Genomic DNA, 13,228 nt, shown 5'->3' on the forward strand with positions numbered 1-13,228 from the left:
GCACATGCTATAGCACCCATGTGGAAGTTAGAGGGCATCTTGTGGGAGTCAGGCCGTTTCTTTTATGCACTACATCGTCCCTGTGGGTAGAACTCAGGCAATCAGACTGGGCAGCTATTGCCTTTACACATGGAGCCAGGGTCCTTCCCTGAATCCTTTTTTTAAAACCTATATATTTTATGGTTATGCATGTTCTGCTTACATGATCTTTGTGCACCATGTGTGTTTTGGGTACCCACAGAGATCAGAGAGGGCATTAGATCCCGTGAACTGGAGTTACAGATAGTTGTGAGGTACCATGTGAGTGTTGGGAAGTAAATTTGGGTCCTTTGCAAGAGCAGCAAGTACTAGACTGTTGAGGCATCTCTCCAGTTCCTGAAATCATTTTTTAATATAATAAGGTGATAGAGAATAGAATATAAGAAAAAAGTTTAGCATTATGTAAGATTTAAACTACTGATTTTTAAATTCCTGAAGTATGCTATTTCAGTGTTGCTGGCATATTTCTGTGCCAAATAGGCCTCTGCTCTTAGAATTTCCTCCTAGATTATTATTGAATTATAAATTGTTGATTTAAAATGAGCATTTTGGGAAGTAGTGTCATCAGGAAGTATCAAATGTAAGATTCTGGTAAGAACTCTTGGTTCTCTACCCACTGTAGAAGGGCCACCCAGCCCCTAATATGTTGCTAGTAAAGGATTCAATAAAATTTTAATCAAACAGAATTCACTGGAATTAAATGAACAAATGTCAGTGAGATTTATTACTCATTTTGATGATGAGGCTTAATTTACAAACAGTTTTTAAATGTAATCTTGGTGTTCAGCTACGTTTCCACCGTCTTATGAGATCTCTCTGTATTTTCATTGTTAATTAATAAATATATTTTTTGTTGACTTGTTAAATCACACTTCAGGCTTTAAATATTTATTGATTTGTCTGTTTTGCACTTCTTGGGTGGAGGGGGGGGTGTCTATCTCAGAGTTTCGTAAGTACTAACCAACAGTTTCAGCCCTGAGCTATACTCTTAGCCCAGACTTCATGTTTTTAAGTGTTGCATATCTTAAAGCAGAAAATTGTTTCTGAGCTTAATAGAATTGTGAAAGAAAGAAAAATTTGTCAGGCTCTTTCAGTTAAATTTCTAGTTGACAAGAAAGCTCTAACAATTTTGAGCTTTGTAGTTTTCAAAACAGTTGTTCTGATGTGGATTTTGTTTTCTCAGTATGTTCTCAGAGATAGGCATTTTTCATTCTGTTTTTTTTTTTTTTTTGGTTTTTCAAGACAGGGTTTCTCTGTGGCTTTGGAACCTGTCCTGGAACTAGCTCTTGTAGACCAGGCTGGTCTCGAACTCCCAGAGATCCGCCTGCCTCTGCCTCCCGAGTGCTGGGATTAAAGGCGTGTGCCACCACCGCCCGGCTTTGCTTTTTTCTTTTTTGAATATTCTCATTTATAAAATGTAGGTTGTTTTGTGTGGCCCCCCACCCCTCATCCTCTTCCTCAGTCTGTGTAAGTAGACATTGATTTCTTTTCAGGTTGTACGATGTAACTTTGCTGCAAAAAAACCAAGTGCTAGATAATTCTTTTGTCTTTGTGTTTCTTAGAGAACTGATAGGCAACTTCTTAATTTCCTAAATGGTATTTTAATTCAGATAAAGGAAGTCAGCTCCTTTTCTCCCTAACTTTGGAAGGAAGAGCTCTCACTTTTATGTTGAGTATTTTTCCTTAGTCAGTGTTACATGCTCTCACAGTTGTGTACAGTACATTTGTATCATTTGTGAGGGGTACGAGAAACTGTTTCCCACTAAAGCGTTCAGACGATAGAGAAATGAAATTTAAAATTTAATTTGTGGCAAGTTCATTAATTTATTTAGTTGTATGATCCTTGTAATCAAGTCACAATTTCTAAAGTTGAAAAATAGTTTTTGTAAAACTAAGTAGAGGTGTAACAGAGGCTATGAACGGCCTTGTCTAGTGACTCCCATATTTGATAGTTTTGTATAAATGTAGTAGGTGGAGAATAGGATTGAGGCAGATTCCTGCCCTCTAAGTTTAGTGTATCCACACTAAGTACTGCAGAAATATTTTAGCCACAGCCTTTCTAGTCTTAGGACATGGCATAGTTTCTACGTGGTCAGTGTTGAAGAGAGTGTGCTTTTACTTTTGAGTGCTCATTTCATTTAACAGCTTTCTTTTTCTAATCAATGAATTTTCCTCTGCCCCAAAAACTGAAAATAGTATATTTCTGTCTCTAGGATGTAATTTGTGTGTAGGGAAAGAAAGTCTTCTGTTACCATAAAAATGAGCATTAATAACCATCATTCCACTGAGAAAATAAGCCCAACAGTTGTTGATACCTTTCTTCATGCTAGTGCCATGTTACCGTGTATTTAAATGACACACATTTTAGCTTTGTAGTTCAGGAGAATTAAGAAGTGGATACCTTTTTTAGTGGAGTTTAAATTTAGCCATGAAATTGTATCCTATCATACCACCAACTTCCAGAGAGCAATATATGAGTTACCTGCGGATTAGTGGTCAGAAGTTTAATTGATCCATGGAATGATGGCGTAGGTGGCTGTCTCAGCAGGTCAGCAGTTCCTAGGATTGATGGTAGTTGCATAACATAACAAAGTGTCTGCTCTAAAATGAAGGAGCTGCGTCTGATAGAAAATTCTAGAGGGCAGTCAATTGGCCAAAGAGCAAATGTGGGAATTTATGTCCAACAATTTTATACTAGATTTGGACAAGGAAAATGAGAAACAGTAAATATAGGTTAGATTTTAGACTAAAGCTTTATTTGGCTGTGATTTTAGCAGAGATGGTCTCTCCTCTCCGCTCCCCAGAAGTTGGCTAAAATCCTGTCTTGTGTGTTTAGTGTGTGTGACTCCATAGATTGCAAGGTTGGGTGGTGGAGATGGAGCATTGCAGAGAACCTGGGAAATTTGTCCATAAGCTTAAAAAGTTTTAATTCTGCTGAGCAGTGATGGTACATGTCTTTAATTCCAGCACTTAGGAGGCAGAAGCAGGCAGATCTCTGTGAGTTCAAGGCCAGCCTGGTTTACAGAGCAAGTTCCATGACAGCTAGGATTGTTACACAGAGAAACCCTATCATCTCCAAAACTTAACCCCCTCAAATTTATTTCTATTATTATTATTATCGTTTGTGTGCATGCGTGTGCATGCACATATGCTTGTGTAAGCTTGAGCATGTTCCCAGGTGTGCAGGCGCATGAGTGCGAGAGTGCATGTATGGAGGTCAGAGGGCAGCTTTCTAGAGTAGGTTCTCTGCTTACTGTGGAGCCTGAGATGGAAACTTACTTTCTAGAGTAGGTTCTCTGCTTACTGTGGAGCCTGAGATGGAAACTTACTTTCTAGAGTAGGTTCTCTGCTTACTGTGGAGCCTGAGATGGAAACTTACTTTCTAGAGTAGGTTCTCTCCTTACTGTGGAGCCTGAGATGGAAACTTACTTTCTAGAGTAGGTTCTCTGCTTACTGTGGAGCCTGAGATGGAAACTTACTTGTATAGCAAGCACGTTTGCCTACTGAGCTGTTCTAGCTCTGGCTTTAAGTTTTCATAGCGTCTTTACTAATCTATAGGTGAGGGTTCTGTATTGTATTTCAGTTAACTTAGCTTTGGCTTTCTCCCTTTTTATGTATAGTGTCACCATTCCTTTCAATAATATTTCCATGGAATATTATTAGTACTCTTTAATATCACCACTAATACAAATATAAGAGTAGTAGGTGGCAATTATTGTCAATTATGTGCTAGGCCCCATTTTACCTATTTTACATATATTAATTCATATATGTCTCAGAATAACCATGTGATCCCCATTTAACAATTAAGGAAACTAAGGATAGATTCGTTTGGTGTTAAGTCTAAGCTCATACAACGGGTATATGGTAGAAACGAAATTTGACTTCAAGCAGTTGGGCTAATATCCCACTGTTGTTAATCATGATATGATATTTCTTTTTGAGGGTTTTGTATACTTTTTTAATAGGCATCTCTATAGTAAATTGATTACAGTGCATCTTTTTGTTTTTCTAATTAGAATTTTTTTTAAAAAGTAAGCTACCAGTTAGCGTTCTCCTTTCAATGATATATGAAAAATTAGTAAATATCAAGAATTAATTAATACAACGTGTCCATATGCACCTTGTGAAGCTAGTGCTTACTGCTTCAGAGGAAAGTGACTGCTAGTTTGAAATCCTGTTCTTATGGGTTAGCATTTCTTCATACAGCAGTGTGGTATCCTGAAAGTCTATAACTTCTGATTTCTACCCAAAAGCTTGCAAAGATTGAACTATATGGATTTTACCTTCAGTTGACCCTATAAATTAAACGGAGCAAGTGAATATTTTCTGGTGTTTTGATTTATGCTGAACTTTGAATAACCCCTCATGATTATAATTCACTGAAAATGTTTGACATTAGCCATGGCGTTGCCATCCTCGGTACTTTTAAATTTCAGTGATTTAGAAGGCAAAATTTATTAACCAATAATTCTTCCCCCCCCCCCCCAACACATCTACATCCTATTCTTCATTTTTCTCCCTTCCTGAATGACTCAGTCTTTGCCATAGCAGATATTTTTGAAGGATTTTGTGTTTGTCTCAGGGGGAACTGTGTTACATATGAGGACTGTTGGTCCCGCTGTAAGCCTGTTAGAAAAGCCATAGGCAGATAATGCTGTTCAACAGCTGAGTCCCATGTGAGTGATCTTGGCTATGCTGCACTCCTGTGAAAGGCCATAGGCAGATGATGACCTTAAACATCAAGTGGAAATAGTTCTGTGGAGACAGTTTTCAGGAAATGACTTGTGAAAACAGACAGTCTGAGCAGGAGTAGCTGCTGACTCTGGAATGGTTTGCCTTTGGATCTGTGAGAAATTGGTGCACAGTTTCTGCTCAGAGGATCCATTGTTCTGCTTAGTTTGCAGTCCTGGAGAGCAGAGCCAGAGCCTGAAGTGTGCCAGGCAGGTGCCTTACCACTGTGGTATATCCCTAACCCACATATTCTCTTTATAAAAGACATTTTAAAGTCAAAGGAAGGGTTATAAAAGCTTTATGTGTAACAAAATTATCTTTTGGATTTTTGAACACATTGCAGTGTTTTTAAAGTTGGTAATATGCATATGCCATAAAAATTCAAAAGTACATGCAAGCCTTTTTTGACAGTCACTCAAGGCTCTTCCAGGAAGAACTATTGTATTTCATGTCTTTCCTCTAAGATGTGTTTTATAAACACAGGATTATATAAATAATAGTTTTCTTGTTATATAAATTTTACATTTTTGACATATGTATGATATATCATATATACCTTAAGTACTTTGCTTTTTGTAACCAATTACATCTTCTTTCACTTTAGTATTTATAGAGCTACCTCATTCTTTTTAATGACTACACAATGCATTATTGTAGATAGACAATAATTTATTTTACTAGCCTCCTGTACCCAAGTGGTGTAGGTCAAATAACTAAGTGAGACTGTAGTGGATTGTTGATAATGTTCTTTTGTAAAACTGTGGCAGTTGAGCTAATGACAAATTCCAGAAGAGAACATGCTAATCAAAGGAACATATACATTTTCAATTTTGATACATTTTTACCAAATTGCTGGATTATTATTTTGAGACATATGTATTTAGAAGGATTATAATTGATGTCTTATGTAGAGTCATTTTTTTTATTCAGATGGTTCTCCTAGAAAATATAAGCATATATATAACTCATGAAGTTAATGGTCTTCCATGATGTGGAAAGACTAAGTGATAGCAATATATTACTATCAATTTAGTTTGAACTTTAATTATGGCAGTAATTTATTGTCTTTGTAGCTAAGAGAGTAGAGTATTAATATTCACTCTGATATTAGTGCCCATCAGTCTGTTCCTAAGTCTGCCACCAATCTGAATCTTCTTCATCAAAAATAATGGGATGGCATGTTAGGACTTTGCTTTTTGTCAAATGATTTGACAATTTGAGTAAATACTGCTGTCAGTTGATAGTAGTTCTTAGAAGCCTAGTATCTTTATGTACATTCAAGGTGATAAATGTTCAGGACCTAGCTTATAGATGTGATAAGTACTGACATAATTTTAACATATAGTAACATAAATAACTCAGGTGCAAAACTCTCCTTTTTATGGAGTATAAAATGCAGAGGTTATTGGTATATGACAAGTTACATAGTTTCACCGTGATGCTTAGGCAAGCTTCAAGGAAACTGTTGGCACCTGGCATTTCTACATGTATGTCATGTAGCTTGCTATTGACCAAAGCACACAACTGCTTTTGAAGGTCACCTATTGCTTAAAGGAGCTGGGGGAACTAATGAAGCCTATTTTCGCCCATTTCTGATGCCTATCCACATTTATTTTGATGACTGTCTAAGTACTAAAGCTCTAGTGCTAACTGGGCTAAAGATCTCTTCCTCAGGATTTGCTTCCTTTGCCTCTGGGAAAGTTCTGTGGCCTTTAAGTCATTTAAGCTGCTTTATTTGGAAAATGTGTTCATGCAGTGGTTGACTGCTGCAGGAGCGTTCTCTCTTGACTTAAAGGTCTGTTTTTCAAGCCTGTAGAGTGGGTGGGTAGAAGGAGCTCTGCTCCAGGTGTGTGAACTGTGCTCGGCATGATGACCAACCTCCAAAGCCTCAGAGCAGCAGGTCGAAGACATCAGACTCGAGCCTCTTAATAAGAGATCAGAGAGGCTGTGCGTATAGCTCAATCCAGATAGCACTAATCAAAGCGTACCTGAGGGATGGAGGGAGGGATGAAATTAGCAGGCTTCCTGAAAGGTCTTAAGTCAGGCCTAATACCAAACTTTGGAGGGATTTCAGGGGTTAGGAATATGAGTTTGGAAAGAAATCTTATTGGTCTAATGGGAACAATAGGAATAGCTGACATACAGCAAATGCACATCAGCCGGATGCTGCTTTCTTGTGGGGTAACTTTCCCTTTAGTCAATGAGTTTCTGTCTTTTTGACTCCACCATAGTAAATGCTGGGGAGAGGAGCCTGTGTTATCTTTGGTGAGTATTTCAGAGGTGGATGAACACTACCAGGTAATACTACTGTGATTGTCAGACAACTCCCAGTTCATAGATGCTCCTTGGCCCCGTTTTCTCAGCAAACAAGAGACTACAGACTGGGACATGGTCTTGTAAGCTTCCTATGTGCCTTTGAATGCTCAGGTTTGCCTATCCGAAGAACACAGACCAGCTCTCAGGTTTCATGTGAGGTGGTGCAGGTGTGACAATGGTTCAGCAAATGCTAGCACAGTTGGCCTAGGTGACATGTACTCAGTTGGAGGTGAAGGAATAAGTTTATAGATATTGATATCACAGGTCTGTGTGTTTCACTGACTTCACAGTTCACAATAGTAAGGGTAGCAGTGTTTATAAATGATTACTGTGGACTTCCTGGGTGCTGTGCATGCATTTTCTTAGTTCATGTTTGATAGCTCTTGGCATCTCTACTGTTATCTCTATTTGAGAAGAGTCACACCAGTATCTCAGAGAAGACAACATGGTCACTATCACTCAACTAGTCTAGTGTTTGTGTTTATATTGAAATTTGCATAGAAATGTATAATAAATTCCAAAACTAATGGTTGAGAAGTTTGCTCCAGCCACTTTTTTAAAAAAAATTTTTTATTGTGTATGTATATGAGTCTGTTAATTAATTTGTGAATTTTTTTTTTTTTTTTTTTTTGCTGCTCACAAAGTCCAGAAGAAAGTGTTGGATCTTTTGGGTGGACTGGGGTTACAGACTCCATGTAGGAGCTGGAAACAGTCCTCTCCAAGCTGTCACTGGCTCTTAAGTCCTGAGCGTTCTTCAGCCATGCTTGAGAGATTTAAAGAATCTCTCAAAAAAGTTTACACATCTGTACTCTTCATGCATCATAGTGCCTTTCAGCTACGGTGTTTTTTTTTTTAACTAGGATATTTCTTACTATGAATTCACTGTCTATATTTTAAACATGTCCAGTTCATTAATGTTAAGTATATCCACATTTCAGTAGTGTGTTTTTAGTTGTACTTCAGTGCACTTTGCCTGATGGAACCCCAGGCCTTTCAGCTGAATGATGGGGCTTTTAGATAACAGATATTGCCTTGTTTTTTTATTTGCTCCCTCACCCCTTACATAGCAAGCAAAAGTTCTGGTCCAGAATTGACTGATTGTTGAATGGGTGAATAATTATAGCATGAAATAAAAGTTTCAAAAGATGGAACAACTAAAGGGCATATTAATATCCAAGGATAATATCTAAGAAGAGGGGAAGGAGATAAGGGAAAGTAATCCTCTTCAAGAAATGATTGCATGGAATTCCTGGGGGAATAATGTTGATTAGCTATTTAGGCTGGAAATGCTGTGCAGGGGTTAGGGTACTGGCTCAGCATACTTGGGGCGCTGGATTTTATAGCCATGAGCTATGCTTAGGGGTAAACTTAAACAGTTTTGTTTTTACTTAGAATATATATTTGTTTTTAGCAAGTTTCCCTTCCCACTCCTTATCTCCTAATCTTTGATTGACTCATGTGCTATACTTCCTTTGCTGTTCAGGGACTGCCTTGTTCTGTGTATACTGCAATAGAAAAATCTGTTCTCAATACTTGACGATGTTTAGGAAGCTGTAAGATATACGGAACTAGAAACCAGATCAGTTCATCAGTCTTGTGTATACTGAATGTGTTTTGTGGGCACACGCTTTGAATATGATGATATTGTGGTAATTGGTTTGACGGTGTTATATTACAAAATAGTTAAACATGAGTTTAGAGCCAGAGAACATGTCTGCTCATTACTCATTATAACCATTTTCACATTACCTTATATTCACTGTAATGTATTTGGTTTCCTAAAAGTAAATGCTTAACGTATTGGTCAGATCAGAAGGTTTTTAATGTAATTAATTACAGCTTTTTCTCTTAAACCAGACGAGTCTAGATATTTTTAAAACTATGGTATTTTGGGGAGAGATTATACTTTTTAATTTTTATTTATTCATTTATTCTTGCATTTTTGGTATGTATTTGTGTGTTTTTCTCTGTGTGTCTATACATACATGCACGCCACAGTGTGAAGTGTGAATGTGTGTGTGTGTGTGTGTACATATGTGCATGTTTAGATCAGAGGACAATTTTTACTTCTTCCGGGTGGATCCTGGGGTTTGAATTCAGGTCATTAAGCTTGACAGCATTACCTGCTTAGCTGTCTTGATGATCCATCTAATAAAAGAGACTGTTGAATTTATTCTTTGACAATTTCAAGCATGTTTACAATGTGTCTTGAACATTGACGACACTCTACCTCCCTGGACACCCTCAATATGTCCTCCTCCTATATTAATGTTTTCTTTTTTTATTTTTAGTAACCACTGAGTCCAATTAGTGCTGTCCATCAATATGAAATGGGAACCATCCACTAAAGCATGGGCAACTGCCAGTAGCCTCACCCATGAAGAAAATTAGCTCCTTCCTTGTGCAGTTGCTATCTGTTACCTGTAGCTCCTCAGCCAGTGCCTCATGTGCTACTGGAATTGTTGTGCAGGTAACTCCAGTGTCTGTGAGCTCATGAGTGCAGTGCCATGCCATGTCCAGAAGACAGCACTTCCCAGCACCATCCTTCCTATATTCTTCCTATCTTCTGCCCTGCCTTCCACGGTGTTGGCTGAGCCTGAAGATAGAGATTAGATTAGGATTGATATAGATTTTCCCTTTAGGGTTGAGCACTCAATAGTCACTTAATCTCAGATCTGTCACCGTTTATGGTTTCTACCTTTTAATTATTGTCTTAACATGGCAAGTAGGGAGAAAGGCATTTAAAGATTGGTTTTGTGGCTGCCTAAACATAACCTTTACAAGGATGATACTTATAAGACATGCTAACATGGAAATTAGAAATCTCCTGGGGCCCAACCTTAAAGAAATACAGGCAACTAAGGAATGAAGAGAGAGAGAGACAGAGAATCAACAACTTAAAAAAAGGTTCTGAATTTGAGAGAGAAAGGAGGAAGGTTATTATGGGAGGGACTGTAGGGAGGGAGAAAGGGAGAAATGATGTAATTATATTTTAATTTCAAAAAATAAAAGTAATTTTAAGAAAATTGGTTTTATGTAGGAGGACACATGCTGTCATATATATTTTGTTTGCTTACCTTTCTTGAGTAATAGAATACTCAGGAACTTAGGTTTATATAATCAGCAGACTATCTATGAGTTTTAGAGATTTCACTAGTTAAGTGAAAATGTGTTACTAGTTAAGTGAAAATTTTGTGACCACAGTATACAGCTTTCCACTGTCAATGCAGTGTATTTAGCTACACACACACACACACACACACACACACACACACACACACACACACACGAAAATAGCTTGCTGATAATATGAAGCTCAGACTGGTCTGGAATTATTTATGTAATCAAGGCTGGCCTTGGACTTATAATCTCCTTGTCTTAGCTTTTCTAAGTGATAGCATTATAGGTATATACCACATCCTGCCTCCCTATTTTTGTTGGGGGGGGGTGGATAGTAGTAGTTTTGAAACTTGTATAAATTATACTCAATACTGTCATTTAGATATAGGATTTTAGAGTTGTGAGGAGACAGATTATGGCTCATGGATCCATCTAGTTGCTCATTTCACATATGGGGAAACTGACTCAGAAAAGAAACAAAGATACTTGTACATAGCCAGGTGTGGCCCAAGCTAGGGCTCAAAACTATGACTTAAAATCCATACTCATCCTACTACTAGAGGGTTAGCTGTCATCTTTGTTTTTTCCATTCTCATCTTTTCTCCATTTTAAAATCTCAGATTCCTACTTTGAGTGACTTCGTTCTCAGTGGAAATCACAATTTACACTAGCTGTGTGCCAGAATTGCTACATCCCAGTATACCTGTCCCTAAGGCTTGCACAGCTCAGTGGGTACCTCATTTCAGCCTCTTCTTGTACTAGATCCTTCCATTTGTACACCTCCAGAATGAAATAGTCAGTTGTCTATCTTTTAAACCTAGTAGTTTCTTCTTATGCCCCCATTTTGTCAAATTTTTTGGGATAATCATTTGAAAATTTACTTAACCATTAATTGAGTTAGCATCTAACTTAATATTCCTTAGTTCAATTAATAACATTGCTATATTACATTTAAGAAGTTACAGTTTGACATCTTGATTGTTTTCTAGTTTGGTTTGGTTGCTTTTTATTTAGAATGACCCCTTATGAAATACTACATTTTTTTTATTTAATTTTTTTTTTCAAAACAGTTTTTCTGCATAACAGCCCTGGTTGTCCTGGAATTCACTTTGTAGAACAGGCTGGCCTCGAACTCACAGAGATCCAGATCCACCTTTCTTTACCTCCCAAGTGCTGGGATTAAAGGTGTGCGCCACCACTACCTAGCAAAATACTACATACTTATTGTACAGAAGTTAGTGTATGTACACAGTCTTTAAAATTATCTTTCAAATGTATATTCTTATACCTAAATAAGGAGGTGTGTGTAGAATAAGCTTCAAAGCTAATTCCATCATAATTATGCCACAGCTTTGGCTTCCTTGGTTCCTAGGTTTTTGGGGTTTTTTATTTGTTTTGTTTTCTATTTGTAAATGGCTTTCTAATTCAGTGTTGTCTGGCAGTGTTCTGTGAGTCTGGTCTTGTAATGCCTACATCCTCTGTAAAAGACTCTGTACTCCAAGTGGAGAATAAGTTTGCCATAGTAAGCTGCTGTATCATGCAACCCAAAACTGTGGCATACAAGTACCCATGTTCTCCTTCATGTGAGTAATAGTAGTCCAGTTACATAACTTAGCATACTCAGTTGTCAATGAGTGTCAAGGTTATCAAAGGGGCCTTCAAGATAGCTCATCAGGTAAAGGCGTTGTCATCAGCTGAAGATCTGAGTTTCAATCACTAGGACCCACGTGGTGGAAAGAGAGAATAAACTCCTACAAATTGTCCCCTGACCTCCACATGCATGGTGTGTCATGCATACGCACACAGACACTAACAGGAATAAAAATAAAATACAATTTTAAAACACTCTCAGATGTGATGGAAGATTGCTCAGTAGTTGCTGCTGTTAGAGAGGGTCCAGGTCCCACTTTTGACTGCTTACAACCATCTGTAACTTCAGTTCTAGAGGTCTGATGCCCTCCTCTAGCTTCTATGGTCACCGGGCACACATGTGGTACAGACATACATTCAGGCAAAGCACTCATATATATAAGATAAACATCTTAAAAAGCTATCAAAGGCTGAGAGCCTTATGAATAAATTTTTACCTGAAATAAAATTGTCCAGTTTTGGAGACTAGCTGTTGACCATCCTTTTGTGTGGTTCTGAATCTCTAACCTGTCAGTGCTTTGAGTATTGATACAGAATAGATTAAATAAAAACACCCGCAGAAGCTTTTATATTACGATTATTAATAAACTGTCACACCTTGCTTTTTATTTTCTTTTGGGGGTTAGTGCTGCAAAACATGGAGATACTTTCTTCTACCCCTGTTATCATCATCTGTAGCTTTGGAGCCTGTCCCGGAACTTGCTCTGTAGATCAGGCTGGCTGTGTGTTCTCTCTATCCCACATCCCCACTTCATGTTCTCTGGTAGTTTTGCCAGGGCTACTTTGTTGTATTTCTCATCTAGATTTTGGGAAAGCATGCGGTCTGCTCATCCTGTGCATGTCTGTGTTTGGGGGAGCCTCCTCCTCGCTCCAGGTGATGTGCTGTGCTCTGCTTTAGTTTACATGGAATCTGGGGCTTTGATCTCTTGGAATGGACACAAACGTTCATATAATGCGTTTTATAGGCAGTTCAGAAACTTGGAATCTCCTTCATTTGGACATAATGACTGTCATATGTTCACTTCTATTGCTGTAAATGTGTTCTTAAGCTCACCAAATGATTGAATTCTTGAGAAACTAAATGTAAATTAAAATTTGGCAAAGAAGTGGCTGAGTTAAGCTGTCTGGAGACATGTTATACTTTCTGTACTATCTGGTATCATCGTCTGGGTCTTGAAATATGAACCACTAACAACCAAGCATGATATATGTAAAGGATTCAGCTTTACACAGAGAGGTGATAACGTATCTCCTGCCGCGTCTGTGTTCTTTCAATTTTTGTTCACTTAGGAAAAGTTTATTTTAGGCTAGGAAGAAATTTAGTGGCTAAAACGCATACACTGGAATTTACCTGCTTAAATTCTGACTC

General features: G+C 37.9%; 1 protein-coding gene across 7 annotated transcripts in view; it reads left to right on the forward strand.

Moving 5' to 3' along the window:
- The window catches only part of Patj (PATJ crumbs cell polarity complex component), a 314,603-nt gene that overhangs the window by 80,520 nt on the left and 220,855 nt on the right, over window positions 1-13,228 (forward strand). The gene's annotated exons all lie outside the window — the stretch shown is intronic.

The sequence above is a fragment of the Microtus pennsylvanicus genome, chromosome 13 (genome assembly GCF_037038515.1).
Source record: "Microtus pennsylvanicus isolate mMicPen1 chromosome 13, mMicPen1.hap1, whole genome shotgun sequence".
Lineage (NCBI taxonomy): Eukaryota > Metazoa > Chordata > Mammalia > Rodentia > Cricetidae > Microtus > Microtus pennsylvanicus.